We start from the raw sequence: 19,161 nt of genomic DNA, 5'->3' as shown, positions 1-19,161 counted from the left end.
CTTGGTGGAAATTGAGAAAATTATTTATATTCCTGCCTCCTACATAATTCTTTTTTTTTTACTGTCTTAAGGTCAGATGTTCCTGTGCCTTTGCTACCTGGAAGCACCATAAGTCACTGGGAGCTGAGAATTTTCCTTCTCTCAGGATTATGTCCTTGAGCTGTATCTCAGGGAGAGTAATAAAGCTCCCTAATTATGCTTAGGGATTATTTGAATATATTTACTCTGTGAAATAAAACGAGCATCTCAGCAGTATCTTGAACACAACTTTACAGACTCTTGAAAATCTGAAACAAGTTGTTGAGGGATTAAAACCACAGTGAACAGCAGTTAGCAGATCACTGGAATAGTTCTTCCCATTAATTCTTGGAAATACTAAAATTTTGGCAGGAAACTTTCTGATACCCTCAAGGCTTTGTCTGTTCAAATTTCAATGAACAACTTCACTATAGTAACAGAATTCCATAGGGAGCCCATAAGCTTCTGCTCTTAAGAGCTAGGTAAGAAGGGAAAAATAAATCACAACAAATAAGGGAAAGCATTCCTGAGTTAATTAAAATGTTGTTATTTAATGTATTGTTGGATTTACTTTTTAAAATACACCCCTTATAGTTATAGGCTTAGAAACAATTAAGTCAGTTTGTGAATTGTGTTTAGGAACAGATGCAGCTGAATATGTAAAGGATGAGAAAATAATCACTGGAACAAATGGTTCTCACCCTATAAGCAGCTCACAGTGTATTAAAAGTCAGCTGCCACATTTTCCTTTTCCTTACCTATCTCCTTCCTAATATTTGCAGAAGTAGGTCAGACATAATATCTTTATACTAACAAAGTAAGAAAGTAATTTCTCCCTATTCATTAAGTTCATATTTTTAATCATATCGTAAGTATATTAAAATATAGATGGAGCTCCAACCACTGATCATAAAGATGAAGATTCAGCAGATAGTTCAGCAAACAGTTTCTACAGCAACAGGTTCAGCAAATAGTTTCTACCTCAATCATGGCACGAAGATACCTCCTGGGCCAGATCCTTAACTGGAGAAACTTTAATGAAGCTGATTCTGCATCCCTGGAGGACACATCCTTCTCCTTCCATCCCATTTCTGTACCACCGACTTCCTGTCATTCCATCTCCGCCTCCCAGCACAAGGGAGAGATTCACCTTGCTGGTCTCACACATCCAAAACCCCACTGGCCACACATTTACAGAACACGTATCATTCAGGTTCTTTGCAGACTCTATTTTATGGAATCATTTTGTTCACAGCCAGCTCTGGAAGGATGCAGAGCATATAAATATACCCATATAGTTACATATAAATAGAAAGCAGCTGCACAACACACTGAAATTTAGGAGATGAAGAGAATACTCTAAAATGTTTCTTTGCTAGAAACCCTACATAAAAGTACAGTTTGTTGAAAACAAACTGAAAAAAAAAACAACTAAAGAGAAGTTGCTTTTAATCTGACATCAGAGGAGCCCTGAGAAGCCGTACTGGTTTATATGGGTTTATTCACACCTTATCTGACACTAGAATAGCTTTCTGCTTTAGACAAGCCCTTAAAACAATGCATATCATAGGGAACAGAGAGTTTCACTCTCCCTTTGTGTTGTTTCCAGTCTTTTAGGGCCTCATTCGTGGTTGGCAGCTTTAATACCACCATAATAAACATAACACATCTGGGCTGGTCAATGTGATTGGCACAGTAAGGGGAGAAATTAGTAGTAAACTTGTATTTCAAGATAACACAGCTCCCAGCTGGGCAGCACAAAACGGAATCTACCCCTCACCGGCCCAGAATGTGCAGGCAACGAGCAACCCAGGAAGCCATGGGAAGGCAGGCAATCAGATTCATTTCTCTCAAGTCACAACTCAATATCCAAACACCAAACAGCCCTGCCACGTCACACCTGCACTGCAGAGCAGCATCTGATGTGACATCCCACTATTTAACTATTTAACTATGACTATTTAACTAAAATTCTCAGATGGTTCTGGAGAAGACCCTGCATTGCTGGGTAGACATTTGCCACTTCCATGCACAGATTTCTGGGAAAAGCACAGACCCTGGGCAGATGAAAAGCAAGTGGAGACTAGATGAGTAATCACCACCTCCCTCAACACAGGTTAAGGGAGGAGCAAAATTGCACAAACATGAATGTACTGAGAGAAACAGGAAAAAGGTATCCTGCCAACACATCAGTCATTAAATACACTGTGAGGCAGTTTCTGCACAAATCCCAGCCCAGGCTGCACAAGCAGCAGCCAAGCAGCATCCCCTGCTGCAGTGATGGGATCTGTGCCTCAGCCAGGGCCAGACAGTTTGCAGGGTGGATCAGTTTAAAAGTGAAAATTAATTTGCCAGGTGAGAGCCCTCATCTGCAAGTTGATATTCCCCAAGTGCCAAACACAAAGACTGCACAGCTGTTGAGCCTAATCCCAGTTTAGTGAACAAAGTCTCAGGGCTCTGTTGCAGAGCTCCTGTTGTGGATCTGGAGATGGTGACAGGGCTGCCTACATCCTGTGCTGGCTGCTGCACACACAGAGATGAGTTTCCTCATATCTGTGCCAGAAACAAATGCACTGCTGCTCAGTCTGCTGCCTGTGGATAAAAAGGATTTCTGGGCTCAGACACAGAGATAAAGCCCGCCTTCCCTGTCTGCCCTGGGAGAGCACCAGGCAGCACAGCCCTGACCCAGCCTCTGGGATCCTGCCTTCACAGACAGCTGCAGTTTGTCTGGGCACAACAGCAGCTTTTACTTTGAAAAAACTCCTCCTCAGGCTGTTTTCTTTGCTCTGGTTAAATTCAGGAATCCCGTAAACCTAATGAGGTTTCCCTGTGGAAATTTCAGAAAAGCCTGAGGAAGCTCTGTGTCCAAATACACCAGAACTGCTGTTCAGCTGCCCATGCTCCTTTAGAAACTGCAGCTTATCCTTTAGAAACTGCAGCCTATTCTTCCTCTTGCTCTGGAGTCACAGTTGTATTTCTTAAATGACTTCCATAAGTTCTCAGGAATGTAAAATAAACACAACCTCCAGGTCTCTCAGTAGCTCCATGCTCCCTGGTCCAATCTCTTCCATTCACTTGTGCTAAACAAATAAAGGCTTCAGTAGCTGATTAGTTCACTACTACTAAGTTATGTACAGCTCATACTGCAAATTATTTGTTCCGGTTCCAGCTGCTGCAGTTTCAGCCTCTCTTATTCTCTTTCCGTGTCTGTTTGAACTGCAAAGCTCGTGACCAACTATGCCTTAACTCTTATTATTTTTAACCAATGCCCTGGATGCATTTCTTCTTGCTTCCTGCTTAATTTCCCTTCCATTTTCCTAACGCTCAGTCTTTGTGTAATGTCACAGTCTAATCCTAGGCAAAATGGTGTCAGTTTGTCTTCTCTAACTAACAAGAAAAGCAAGTTCTCTGAGCCAAACTTCCTCCTAATTTACCCAGAGATGCTGGTTCCCATAGCACCATCAACACTAATGGAGCTGCCAAAGAGGGACACAGCAAAGCATCACCGCCAGCTGCTGGCATTCACACTTTACAATGCAGCAGATAAAAGGTTTTGATACTCCTCTAAGAAAAATTCAAACCAAAAACAAATAGTTTGGTATACATATAGTTTAATTTGATTTGACTATCTTTTGGATAATGTCATCATCCACTTTACTGTACTGCTGTATTTAATGATGTTGCCAGTGCTAAGAGCCTGGATTTCTTGTTTATTAGAGCTGGCATAATTAAAGTTTGGTACATGATTGATATTAATAGTTTAGCAGAGAACCTGAGGATAATACATATTGGCTATCAGGCTACAGATAAATTTGGTCCATTTGGTTGCAACAATTTCTGAAATAAAACCTCTTATTTGCTATTGTGGAGCAACAGTTGGGTGAAACAGTGTTTTGTAAGGAAGCCACCACCGTAGCTGCCCTGATTATGCAGCTGGGCTGAGGAGTGCCAGACAACAGGCTGATAGAACATCCCAGTTCTGGGATCTCACGCTGAGTGCTGATGTAAGAGATTTGAGAAGACTTTGTGGATGCAGCAGCAGTTTAGAGTCAATTTCCGTGGCAGAATTCCAAAAGAACCCAGGGCACAGAATCAAGAGATTTGGACCTTACTCCCAGCTCTTTTAACAGCCACTTTTCCCTCCTGTGCCTCAACTTCCCCAGCTGGAGCGCACATCAGTCGCTGATTTCCCCTGCACAGCGCTGTGCAAGTGCCCATTACCATCAGCTGTGGCAGCTCCAGGAGATGCTCCAGGAGGAGCTGGAAGGCTTGGAGAGTCCATCTGCAGCTGGAAGTGGTGCCTAATTGGCCCTGGACTGCACTGCTGAATACCCAAATACTCTCCCAGTCTGCAGGACAACATTTTATTGAACCTTCAAACCTTCTGGAAGCTGCAACATCCCAAGGGGACGGGCTTTATGTGTGTGTTTCTTCCAAAATTGAGAGACAAAGGGGAGACAAGAGACTTTCTTTCTCGTGCATTATCCTAAGCTCTTCTGCTTCAGAAACATTATAATGTTTCCTTAATATAAAGTAAAAATTTCCTTAATATGTAAATTTGTATCTGGAGGCTATTCCTACTTCTATTATGACTTCCCTGCTTAGGAACTGGGCTGGAGAAAGGAGGTGTGGGGTGCATTTGTGGGATGGACAGGTCAGGCTCTGGCAAAAGGAATTAAAAAAACCCTTGTTCTCAGCTCTTTTTCAAGCTCATTCATTTGGAATATAAATAATTTACATTGAAATGATTAATCAATGCACTCATTCTACTTGCATGGTTACTTAGCACCAAAGGAAGTAAACAACAGCCTGCAGGATAGCATGAAAGATGAACAGTCTTATACCTCAAACCTACAAATTAATATATTAAGTGAACATCAAAATCTCTGAACAGAGACAATATTAACTCAACCCACACAAAGTAGCAGGCAGGATCAAGGCAATAGTGCATCTGTTCTAATATTTCACAGTGCAGATCTTCACTCATTTGCCAAAAAACATCTATTAAAATTTAAAGGCAGTTGCAGAATTTGGTGTTGACATAATGAAAAAGAATAGTTAACTTTGTTTAAGAAGCATAGTTAATTATATGTAAGAAGTACATCTATTTAATGTAATTCATATCAGCTTTTGCAGTGATGGGTTGCTTGTTTGTATTAAATTCAAAGGGCATTTTTTAAAATGTCGCCTGAAACTTTAAAGAAACTTGACAAAATTTTTCTATCAAAAGCATCAAAAATATTCTTTCATGCTGACTTTTTCATATTTCCTATATATATTTGTTCAGTCCAAATTCCTACAAACATTCAGTTATAAAGTAATACTTAATAATTTCAGTATAAATTTATCTTTTCTCTATTCTCCTCATATCAATCTTTTTTACACTTCAAATTACTGAATTCCAGCAATAAATATAGTAAAATAAGTAAAGTGGATAAGACAGATAATGAGAAAATATGAGTTTGGATCTTAAATTTGCACTAATTTAATAATTAACCTACTTATCTAAATCAGAGTAGAAAAGTTTAATGGAAGGATAGTTTCACTATCAGTCTACAGACAAATGTTGGTGCATGAGGAAAAGACACAAAGTGCATATCTCAATATACAAATCTTAGCAGCTGAGCAGGAAAAACAAACACTTATTTCTCACCATATCAACTTATTCCCTGGAAATGTCAACGAACTGGTCACACCCACGGGATGGTAAAGCAGAGCAACACAGCAAACCTCAGAGAAAAAATGAGCAATAATTCATCCAGTGAGGGGACAGGGAAAGGAGAAACCAGGGGAAGTTACACAGGGAAGTTGCGGCACATAAGCTCCAAAGAAGTCCAAAGAACTTCCACAGAAGTCCAAATGGGAGAATTTCCCCCCAGGAGGACTGGCTCTGTGGTAAGTAGCTACTGCTGTTGCCAGGGCTGAGGACTTTGGAATTGACTGAGGTGGGAGAATTCATGGGATGCTGCATTAACCAACTTCCCAAGGGATCAGCCCTCCTGTAATGAAAGGCTCATCAGGTTTCCTTGGGCTGTTTTGGTCATCACATCTCACAAAGAGACAAATTTCAGAACACCAGCCTGTTCTCGCTATTTAGAATATAACCCTACCTACATTATCACACCTGCTTTCTCCCTGCTCCAAATGTCGGTGCACAGATAACTATGCCAGAGTTTACAACAGACAAATAAAAACAAATAATGCTGCCCTCACACCATTACAGTCCCCAAAAGAGCCACAGCCAGGCAAAAAAATGGAAGGGAAATTTTCTGTGCACATTATGATCTGCAACATGACCTCTTTGGGGTTTATTTATTTTTAAAGGACAAAGGATTCTGAGTACACAGAACGTGTTGGGACACCTTGGATGGGTTTCAGAGAAGCCAGCTTTACCCTGGCCATACCCCTGGGCTCTCCCTGAGGCAGTGAAAAAGCAGTTTATCCTGAAAGTAACTTGGAACAGGAATCCCTGGTCCCCGAATCCTGAAAAATTCAGGATACTCTAGCTAAACCATATGCTGTTGTTTACCTGTAATTCCAGCACACCTACCCACACCAACTGTGCTGAAAATGCTCAGTTTTCTTGGAAATGATCCCTCATTCTTTGCAACCAGCAAATCCATCGCTGGATGCCTTTACCCAGCAAGCAGAACCTGGATCCCTGGAGCCTGGGACATGACAAACGGCACAGAGCACATGTCACTGCCTCGTCTGCCCCAACAGCACAGCTGCTCTCTGGCTTGCAAGAAAAATAAATATTTGTTCCTTTCATTTGTCCCAGTAGGACTGGGAATGTGAAATATTTGCTGTAAGATTTATGATGGTGGCACAATTTTCTCTCCATCAAAAGAAAGAGGCTGATGCATGAATAATCTATAGCCACCACAAACTGAACTCCTGATTAGAACAATTCGGCACAAAATCAAGTCTCTTAGATAATTAAAGGAGGGGGGAGTGGTTCTTTGTGGTTCATACAGTAGAAGATGTCAAATCAATACTCAAAATAAACCTTATTCTCCTGGAAATTATCCAATTAAACATCTGACAGACACTGACAAATGTTGTATCCCCCTTCCACTGCAGCTGAATCTTATGAAGAAACAGTGTACTGCAGATTTGTATTTTTAAATGGTTTAGCAGAGACCTGAAATTCATCCTCATCACATTTCTTGTCACTCACAAGTCTATAACCTAAGGCCACAAATAAAGCTATAAACCAAAATACACTTTCTAACATTTTCTTTTTCTTCTTAATTTAAGTGTTGCATCTCCTCCTCAAAACTGTACCAATTCAGAGGGATGAAGACAAGCCAATACTGGTACTGTACTACACACTAAGAGTCTTTACCCACAGCATTCCTACCGAAGCAATTCTAACTTAATTTTGGGCACAGCAAGGAACAGAGAGAGCAGGGCAGGGCAGGACATGTATCCAGAACCTCCATCTACACAGGGTGTGTCCATCTGTCCTTTTCCCAGCACAGGATCCAGCCATGAAAGCAGATTAATGAAAAAGCTCCATCCCTGCTCCACATTTTGAGCTACGATTGATGTTCTACCGCTGGAAGTATTCTCTTGTCCCATGGTATTTGTCATGATTAATATTCCTTTTCTGAAGGCCAGTCACTGACCATCAGTGACCATCACTGCCCTGCAGTCCTGGGGCTGGCTACAGGGCACAGTAGGATCCCAATACAAATTTTTGATAGATATCTTTTGTGCTAAGCAAAATCTCAGCACAAATTAAAAAGATATACCCTTCAAGGCATTTAATTTTGGTCATGGAGCCCATGTTATTCCTAAATGTACTCATAAAACTCAGAAAGTGAATTGCACTGAAAATGTGATGAGCCCCCCTGAGTTCTGCAGCTGTAAAGAGCGCCCAGTTTTCCATCAAGCTCTTCCATGATCATCCCACTGAAGGCCAGACCTGCAGTGAACTTCTTCTACAGGTTGTGGCTGCTGAGGAAATATTTCATTTTGAACAGTACAGATAAGAAGGAAGTGGGAACTCCTGTAAGCAGCAGGTGTTAATTATTCTACTTGTATAAAATAGCAGTAAATTAATCAAGTCTCTGGGTACATCAGCAAAGTTGTGGCCAGCTCTAACAGGACTTTATGTGCCCTGAAAGCCCTCAGTGCATAATGGCAACCTGACTTTGAAACTGCCATTTCAAAAGGAAGCCAGATTGAAAAAGCAGCTTCCTGCCATTTTCCAGTTTCATTAAAATCTTTGTCTTTGGAATGAGACATTAGAAATGAAATGCTTTATATATTCATGAAATACAGCCCAGCTGTTTGCCATGGTGACCTTTTCAGCATTCTGTGTTTCATATTTTGATAAGCGATGTGCTGGTAAGAAATCTCTCCCACAGCTTTTGTCAGCAGCCCTGACTCTGAGCCCTCCATGCTCCCATATAAAGAAAAATAATGCAAGAATGTCAACAAGCAGCTATTTCAAAGCAGTAGGATCTCATAGGATCTCACATTTCCTTAAACTCTGCAGAAGGCTAGTGTGCAGGTTTTACAGTACACAGGGAGTCTTGCCTCCTGCAGCTTTATTAAAAACTACTCCACCAAAGGCAGTATCAAAAAATGGATCAAAAATAAATTTATTGGGAAAACTAAAGATACAATGCACCATGTTTTTATGCTCTTATAAGGGATTTTGAACTTGGGAATGTTTGTACCCACTGCAGCCTCCTCTACATGCACAGGCAGAAAAGTAAGTGGATTAGGTAAAATTTAAGGACTGATACAAAAGCAGGAAGTGTACCTTCAAAAAAATCAATAGATTCTGACAAAAAAAGCTTTTGGTGTAGACCACTGTGATTATCGAGAACAGATATTTGCTTTAAGTTCAAATAATGGCATTATGTCTCAAATAATTGTTAAATCTTTTGCATATGATTATAGGAAATGGAGATGTAATCTGGACTGTGGCTAATCTGTTTCACTATCCATTCTATTTTTCAGTTAAATGCTTATTTTTTAAAACAAACAAACAAACAAAATCCAAACAACAACAACAAAATCCTAGGAAAAAAATCAGTATTTTTAAGACATTTATATCAAATGCAAAATTTAATCACTGAAATAACCAGAAACATTGAAAAGAATATAACAGCTGTTTCACAAATTGACGGAATACATTGAAATCACCTTCAAAATCAACTTTGTTACTGATGGGGACTTTAAAAGGCTCTGTCAGTTCAAAACATTGGTGTTCTAAGCCTGTTGAAGAATAAAGAATTACTCAGACCTTAAAGTTAAATATTTGACAATATTGCTCCTTATTCACAAGCCAAGAATCTGAGCCCAGAGCTGCACCTGAAGGGCTGAGCCTTTTCTTGGCCCAGCAAGAGGCACCCAGACCCAGGTTACCCCCAACAGGAGCTGGGGTCAGCACAAGGTCAAGAAAGGAGAATTTTTGGGTAGGTGCAAGTAATGGGCAAGTAGTAATCTGAAAATGAGTAGCCCTGCCTAGTTAGAAGACAGATTTTTAAATCCTCAGTTTCAAAATCCATCACTCCTACTGACATCCCATTCTTAAAATTCTGTTTTCAACACGATTTTATGGGGACATGCTCGAAAGAGTATTGTGTACTGCATTAAATATGTGAGTTTCTATTCATAAATTTATATTTCCTCAGCATGAGCAACATCAGCCTAATACAGAAATTATTACTGGGAAGTTGGGTTGTCCTACTCACTCTATGTGGGATACATGCAGGTTTTTTTTTTTTTTGGGGGGGGGGGTTTGGTGTCTTTATCCTTTCCTTTTAAAATAAATCTCCATTTTTAAACCTGTGTACATTTAAATTCATACCCTCATTACTTGCATCAGCGAAAGTGTTTCATATTTAATTATATGGCACAGGTTGTCAAATATACAGACCCCTTTGTACTGTCACTACTTAAACATATGGATGGAAATCAAACTAAACTACTACTGGAAGAAATTCTAATATTGAATAAAAGACTTTCTTATCTAACACAAGACTACATTATGAAGCCACAATTTTATTATTTGGTTTATTGTTTTAAATTAAATAGAAAAAAGTGGCTACTTCATCTTGCTGATTTAATAAGTTAATAAAGTCTTCTGGCAAACATATACTTGATGTATTGTGGAACACAAAAGCTCCTTCTCATGTTGAGGAAAGTATTAAAAAAAAAATCTTCCAGGGTGATGCTGCACTCTGCACTGCACTTTATGAAGCCAATATTTACCAAGAAGAGGGACTTAAGTCACTCTCTGACACAGCCTTTTCTCTTGCTTTACTTGTGCTTTTACTGTAATATGATAAAATCTCTGCATCCTTACAAATATCTGCCTGCCTATCACATTTTCAGGTGGGGCAGGGATTCTTTTTAAACATTCCATTTGATTCAGAATGTCTACCAGGCTATTAACACAGCCAAAAAACAGGATAAAATTTTGGGAGAGAGTCTGTTAAGTGGCACTGGGTGATCAAATTATTGTCTGTGTGGACCTGATAACGTTTTAATATAAATAAACTATGTCTTGGTATTCTCGCAGTTAAGTAAACACTTTCAAAGATGTGCTCCTCCTCACCAGGGAGGTGAACTTCTCTGGTATTATAGCTGAAACCACTAAAAACATCTAGAATTATATATATTTAATTCAAAAATGACAGCAAATTAAAAATGGTCTCTCTTAAAGATTGCTCAAAAATGAGGGGCTGTTTGTCCCCAGACTCCAGCAATGTACATGGTGCCTGTGAAATCTGAAAACTGGAAAATAACCTTGAGCAGCCTCTGTACCAGCTGGTGTTTGGGGAAATACTGAGAATTTCTCAAAAAAGCAAAGCCCACCTTGACTAGGACTTTTTCATATGTAGTCCTTAGGGTCTTCATTATGCACAGCCCTTAGTATGTGGTGGAAACTAATCAAAGTGAGACAATATTAGGCCAGAAATGTAAATCTAGGCAAAAGGGAAGAAAAATAGAAACAGACAGTGTTATATATCCATATGAGGAAATTAAAACGTGACTGGAAAGGAGCAAAAGTCGATTAGTCGATACCATTTAATATAGGTAATAGGCATTGGGGAAAAACTGTACCCATGTAACACGTAATGTACCATATAAAAGATAGAAAAGCACCATTTAATATAGGTAATGGGCATTGGGGACAAACTGTACCCATGTAACACGTAATGTACCATATAAAAGACAGCAGCAGCCCTGGGCAGAGGGGGAGAGAAGAAGCAGTCGGGAGTCAGAGAGGATGTCAGGGTGTGTGTGTGCCTCTGCCTGGGCTGTGAGCAAACCACAGCAGCCCCAGAAGAAAATCTTTTAGATAACTTGCAATAAACTGCCTTGAGACCAAGCAACAGAGACTGCTGAGCCTTTCTTTGAAAGCACGGGTTGGAGGAGAGATTTTTCCACCACACAGAGCCACCCCTGACCTGGAGGTGAGCTCTGGCACTCTGGCACTGCAGGAACATCAGGGTCACCCAGGGCTGTCCAGGGCTGTATTTCCTCAGGGGAGATTAGGAATGACTCACAACACAGCCTGTCCAGATTACCCACAGACATTTTTAGCAAGATAGCCAAATTCAGTTTGATATCACTTGAAGGGAGATCGAGCTGCTTGCTCAAAATTTTGTCTGCTCACCCCTACCAAGTGAACCCACAAGTCAGGGTGTTACAAACAACTGAGATCTTGAGTCTAATACCTTAATATTCTGCTCAATTCAAGAAGAATTTGGGATAGTTTGAGCCTGAAGTTTCTCCTTTGCTCACATAAAGAGATTGTGAAAACGAGTTGTCAGAACAGAGCAGCCAAATATTTCTGCAAGCTTTGGGTATTTTCCTCCTTTTTTGTGGATGATTTTATTGGGGGGTTTTAAATAACCACAACTCACTGATCAGTAGTAGATAACTTACACTCTTAAACATTTAATTCTCAAATGCACTCTGATTTGTGTTTTGTTTGGTTTCCCCCCCCAGGGAAAGCTTGGTTTTCACAAAGATTATTGCTACACGTTTAGCACATTTAGATTTGAGGCAAGTTCTGCAGCCAGCAGGTGCTCTTCTGCCAGGTAAATTTTAATAATGAATATCTGCCTTCTAAGGGAAAACTGGACAGGACAATTTGTTTGCTAAGAAAGTGACAAAAGGGCAAATCTATCTGCTGGACCAAATGGCCTTCAGTGGAAGCACAGTGCCTCCAAAAAGATAGCAGTGAGCAGATCTGTGCTTATTAGATACTTGTCAATACTGGGGAGCTGCGCCTGGTGCAGGTGACAGCAGGGAAAAAGGATGACTTTAATATTTCTGCCATCCCAGCAGCGATCCAGTTTGGCAGGGAGCAGAGGCATTAGAATGAGCAGCACTGCTGCACACTCAGCTGCCTTCAGCTCTCCAGTTTTCCTACAGAGTGCAGAGTTTTCCATATTTTGGCCACATAATTATCACATGGTACAGGGGAGATACCCCTCCAACCCACACAAATGTGCTTTTTGTGCATGAAGTTCCTTTAGTCTAATAGGAGCCCCTAAAAAGAAGCTGTATTCATTTTGTGTTGGCATTTGTCAGAATAAGCAATTAAAAATATAGATGAAAGAAGATATTTTAAAGCCATTATTATTGTGGAGTCCTTTGGCAGTTACTTTTCCCAAAAATTTTACCCTCTGTCTTGAACTACTGGAGTTTTTCCACTCTTGTCTCTATAAAAGCACAAACCACACTTTTTTTTCAGTAATTTGGGACAGAATTTCCTCCTCTATAAATGGTCATTCAGGCCCAGTCTCTCCTGTACCTTTTGAACTAATTCAGACATTTTTTTGTGCTGTTCCATTAGTTTAACAGGGCTTACAAAAACCCACAAAACATCAGCCATTAGGGAACACTAATTTATGAGTAAAATTCACACAGAAATGTTGAAGAGAAAAATAAAATACTCAGAAGCAGCAGATTTCCTGGTTTTAATTTATGTTATTTAAAAATACAGATATTTATAAATCTTATAACTGTTTATAAGTGTTAGTTATAAGCTGTTAGATTATAAAGGGCACATTATTAATAAAAATTAATATTTGAGTCTTTCATTTCCAAAAGCATAAAACTAGGGACAACCAGATTGGTGTTGCTGAGTTACTCAGCACATTGGTCTGGTATTTACTGGAGGTAAAGACAATGCAACCACCTAGAAAACAGGGTAATAATCAAACAAGCTAGAAAACTAGATTTTATACCTAATTATACCCATCTAACTTTAATTGTGAAAGGCATTTTAAGCTTAAACATCTTGAATGATTAATCTTTCATCTCTCAGCAGTAATGCTACTTATTTTTGTTCTTTTTTTCCACTGATAGGAAGATTTTACTATAAAGGAACATGAGCTTTTCTGAATGAGTTACACAGGAACGACATTTAGAGTTGATGCTTAGAAAAGGAAAAATGATGACAAATATTTCTTTAAACTTCACTGCATTTCTGCCTTTCATGTAAGTGAGCTGCCTTTCTTTCTCATTGTCAGAAATCTACATTTGGAATTGTGCAGCGACTGCTTTCTTAATTATGATCTCGCTCAAACTCAATTGAGTTTGTCTCTATTTCTTCCTTTTCCTCCTGCTGCTGCTAATTAAGATAAATATATCAGAAGTGCTGTTGCTGAAGGGAAAGCTGGAGCAAGTGTCATTGGTCCCCGTGATATTTCCCATTTTGCCGTGAGCTGTCAGCAATGATTTAGGACCAAGTGCCAAGGATCGTATTAATCTTGATAAAATTAGAAAATGCTCTGTGATGTTGACGTCCTTTGGTGCTAAATGACATTCCCCTGGCTGGAACATTACCACTGAGGAAAAAATATTCTTTTTTCCTCTGAGGATAGCAAATGAGGGCATAAGGTGAACACGTATTTTTTTCCCTAGAAAGGCTGAAGGACAAATTCAAGTGTTAGTTGCTCTAAACATTTAGCCTTTGTTTCAGCATCATTGGTGAAAATCTGTGACAGACTCTTAAAGGATATAAAAAAGCTCTTCTGAGGCCAAGGGATAAAGGAGGAAAGAATTCTATTCTATTTCTGATTGATGAAGGAAACTGTTGCACAAGGAGGAAGATTATCTTTGTACACAATGTACAAGAAATAAAAACTTTTTTCCATAAAAGCACAACTCTTCCTGCAAACAGAAATATGTAAATGTCCACCTCTTGTACATCTTCCTGGACACAGGATTTTCCTAAGGCTTTCCAGGCTCTGTGCAGCAGCCACAGACAAAAAATCACCTCCAGAACAAACAACTGTGTCAGACTGAGCAGGGCTGTCCCATTCCTTCCTTTCTTTTTCCACATCACCCAAGGCACCTGGACATCTTTTTTCAGTCTGAGGGAGAAAGAGCTTTTTTGAAGTCTCTGTGTACAACTTACCCCAGCCCAGGAGACACAGTAAATAAATCAGAGTTCAGTTGTGTTGATGTAAAAAGCTTCATTAACCAGCTATTAAAATCTGTTTTCTTTGCACCCCTGGGCAGGCAAGAGTTCAGCTTGTGAGGTTTGTTCATCTGTGTGATCATCCACACTCATCATGGACATTTCCACTCCTCACTAGGGCTTTTTTTTGACCTTACACATGACCAGAACCACTTTACAGGACCAGAAACACCAATGCTGGCACAAGGTGCTAAAAACTTATCACACACTTCCAAAACTGACCTGAAACCTTTCAATGTGGCTCATATCTGACCTGACAGCTGAATTAAGCTCCAGTGAGCAGCAGATCTTTACTCTCTTTGAATAAATATGCTGATATTTTAGGAGGGATAATATTCAGGCTCTGTCTTCACAAGAACCTGGTCCCTGCTCCAGAGCTCCAACCTGAGTGTGGGCATTTGTAGGATCAGAGTTTGCCATGGCTGTGCTAATGCATCTTAATACTGAAGCGACCCTCAGTAAATTCTAGAGTTTATGGATTTGCTGCCACTGCAATTTAAAAGTAGACAGTTCTCAGCAAGGTTGAATTAACATGTGTCAGCACAGATTTACACAAGCTTAGCTGATAACTTCCTGGAGGAAAAGGAGGAAAAAGTTATTTTTAAATGAAAGTCTGGAAGTCGTAAGGAAAATGTGGAATGAAGGGAGAGGTGCAGATACCTTCTCAAAAGGAACCCAGCTCCAAGTGTCATTTTTACACTTCTGATTTTCATCTGGAAGGATTCTCTCTGGAGCTTTAGACTTTTAAACATACATAAAATAATTGCTATATAAATGCTACAGAATGTGATAATGAAAACATTAAAGGAGATCCATTATGTTTGGTAAAAAGTGTCAGACATGATTCCATACTCTCACTGAAACTGTTGAATTAGACTACATATGGTGTATGAAATCATTTGACAAGTTAAAAGCCCCATGACTTTGCCTATAAAATTTATGGAGTCGACTGACTGGCTGTTCCTTGTTTAACTTTCACTTTAAAAATAGGGAATGTGAAATAGAATCTCTCTCACCCTATTTAACGCTGGCTGCTATGACTGATTAAGGATACTATGTTTGCTTCCTGAGTACATTAAAGCCAGGGATGATAATTCTTTCAATACTGATTTTTTAAAGCTTTACATTCACATAGAAGAGAAATCTGTTAAAAAACCCAAACCAACAAGTGTTCAGGGACATTCACATACCGACAAAAATGTGCACATCAGTATTTAAACTTGAAGTAAACTTATGGATGGCTTAATACATATGCAGGAATGTTTAATAATATAATTATCCTATTGTCACACTTCTTATTTCCAGTGGAAAAATGTGTGCATACAGCTTTCATAATCCCTGGTCAAATAGGAATTAATGGATCATTTAAGATTCAGATTTTGAGAGCAAGATGCTGTTGGAATAAAATTTCTGCCTAAGAAAAATATTCTCCACAGAAAAGCAAATATCATCTAAAAAGAACTTATCAGTGAGGGAGGGGATGTAGGAGCTAGCTGTTCATACAGAATATCTCCATCAAATCCCATAAAATGATGATTCATCATAGGCTCTCCTATGATTTCCATCCATTGGATAAGGCCACACTTTATTAAATAATATTCAGAAGACAAATTGTCTCCTGTTTTATGGTGGCACATTTAAAGACTGTAACCCATGGCCAGGGCTTTTCATGTTGACTATTGAGAAACTCTTCTGGAAAGCCAAATTCACTCTAGGGACATTCCCCTAAGTTTTCACAACAGAGAACTTTGGGAATTGCAGCTCCAATCCTTAGCCACTTTGGAAAAAAACTGCTATAAATTTGTCTTCTCTTCACTCTATTGATGTTACTTATTTACTTCAGTCCAAGACTATTCCTGCTCCAGTGCAGAGATTATAAGAGATACTTATGGGACAAGTGACTCTTTTTTTAAATTTTTTTTAAAGCATAATAATTTCTTCCTTGTTCTTGCATAGGACTTAGAGGCTGCTACAGGTTTCTTAGCAGGAAATTGTTTCAATCAGCCAGAAAAATCTTTGCAATAAATAGCAGATTTTTATAGAAAGGACAATGGATTCTGAAGCAGGATGAGAGAATACTAAAGAAAAAAATTTCAGTATAGGAAGTTGCCCTAATATCTACAAGTGACACAGAGTGTCAGCTGTTACTCAAGAGGATTTTAAAGACATTTAAAATGTGCTTAACTCTTTCTAGCAATGTAACAAAAGCTAAATGCTTTTAAAATCTAAGCTATTTCTTCTGAACTACAATTCCTGTTGTCAGTTCTCAACAAGACATTTTCTCAATCATTCTACTAGAAAGAAACTCTGAGTTTGAAAACACTACTGATATAAAAGCGTCTCATATTTCATTCATAACATTAATATTTATACTAAAGCTCTCCTTGTAACCATGACAAGCAATTAAAGAAACTAAAATCTATTAAGAAATCCAGTTTAAAAGAGAAAGTTTGTCAGCTTCTATTATCTGTGCAAGAGTGCAGCTGTCATGGAGCAATTCAGCTCTCACAGCTGAGGTACAAAAGTTTAAGAGCTCCAAGTCCCATCCTGGAGTCTGCAAGTCCACAGGGGAGGCAAAGGGAGAAAGGAATAGGGACAGGAATGTGCATCACCTTTTCTCACCCATTACAGGATGTAATGCAGGCTCTACCATCAAAGCAACAAATAAAAAATTTTAATTATGCTGGAACACTGATGAAGTGCTCACTACTATCGAGGGAAACTTGCATTTCACCAAAGAATAAAATGAAATATTGAACTATTTTGATTAATACGGTCATAAAATCAAACCTGTGTTCCACAGCTAATCCAGTCATTTCAAAATTCAAATCAGTATGAAAAGCCTGAACTAGAATTAAGAAGTCCTATGGACAGTTTCTTGGTTTATCTTAATAACTGTAACAAGAAAGGAATTCTGAAGGTATTATTTTAACTTCACTCTGCTAAAAACAATAATTCAGACTTTCTGAAAACATTTTGTATTTGATGAAATTGCTATTTGTGATCAAAAACAGTTGTTGAAATTTCCATCCAGCTCCAACAAAGATGTTTTCAAATATGTTCTCTATATTAAGCTCATTACTTTGATTTTATGAAATGTCAGACAGTAAAATTTAGCACAGATAATAATGTAAATGAGAAAGCCTGTAAAACCTAAATTGACATGCTATCTTGGAGTTGGAAGAGTACTTTCAGCTTATTCTATGATAATACCATCCATTTTTGAATACCATCCATTTTTCCACTCAGTTTAATATAACTATCAAGCAATTAACAAACCAATCAGAATATTCTGAATTTCAATTAATTCTACCAGATCTCCACTGAAATGTTCAATTAATTTAGTTTACAGATTACTATGGGCTTAGAAGCCCACTCTGATCCCCGTGTTTCTGCTTAGCCAGGAGGAACTGGCTAATAAAGAGGAATGGGAATGATGAAACAAGCCCAGAACATAGAAACTTTAATAACAAAAATAACAAACGTGTTGCAGGTACAGAGACTTGATTCCAATGACCCCTGGGTGGGACAAAGCAGCCAGGTAGAGGGGCACAGGTCTAATCACAATGTGAATTCAAGATATTACATTTGAACTAGGATGAAGCCAATTGGAAACAAGAAACTTGGCCACAGAGAGAAATACAACTTTTGTGGGAAAGGCTGTGAGAAGATCAGAGAAAAAAATGAGAAACTTTTCTTATCTTAACTTGCTGCACTTAGTATTGTGAAAATGTGGAATGTGTTATGGAGGTTTGTTTACCAAAGGGTGATTTCTTAATTAGTCAATGATGATGGTGTTTTGATTGGAGAACCAATTAGGTCCAACTGTATCGTAACTATCTCTAAAAGTATGAGTTTCTTAATAAAGATGATTATTCAGCCTTCCCTAAATGCATGGAGTCTGTGTAACTTCTTGCCTGATCCTGGCTTGTTGGTCGGGTTTAGAACAAATATAAGTGCCCAAAGTATGCAATTATGAGTTAATGAGAGGGATTTGTACTTTATGCACAGTCATCAAACCCCCAGTCGATACTAAAGACAGGAATTCTTGGAGGAGATAAGGATTTGGAACACACAGATGAGCTCTACAGATAAACCAGGAGATAGTTGAACCACTCATTGATTTGCCCTTCTCCCCTGCCCTATTTAAAACGTGATGCAAACATGACCTCCAGAGAAGGATCATGTCAGAGAGGCACTGCTGCCATCCCACAGCCCCCAGCACAGGAATCCTGCTGGAATTTCAGAGGTAGCAACACTCAGAGCGTGAATGTTGCTCTCCAATCAATATTTCCTTGTGAACAAGGAAATATTTCCTTTCCTGCTTCCCCTGCATATGCACAGAGGAAAGAATTTTCACTGCAAAAATGTAATTGTCAATGCACATGTAACACCTCCAGGGAAACTAACTTCTTCCCCTCTAAATAAGAAACACTTAAACAAATACAAGTTGCTTCACAGGGAATTTGAGAGACTTCAGAAAAATGTGTGTGGAACAGATGAAGTATCAAAACATTTATTTGTGTGAAATCTGTGGGATCTTGTATCATGCTTGATTTTTTTTTTTTTCTTCTCTATTCTTTCATTCTTAAACATCACCTGAAAAAGAAAAGAACTGTCCATTTCCCATTTCCTACATGAGGCAGCTAGAATGCTTTCTTATTCACAATTAAAACACA

The sequence above is a fragment of the Taeniopygia guttata genome, chromosome 18, assembly GCF_048771995.1.
Source record: "Taeniopygia guttata chromosome 18, bTaeGut7.mat, whole genome shotgun sequence".
Taxonomy (NCBI): domain Eukaryota; kingdom Metazoa; phylum Chordata; class Aves; order Passeriformes; family Estrildidae; genus Taeniopygia; species Taeniopygia guttata.
Note: the sequence above shows the minus strand (reverse complement) of the source record.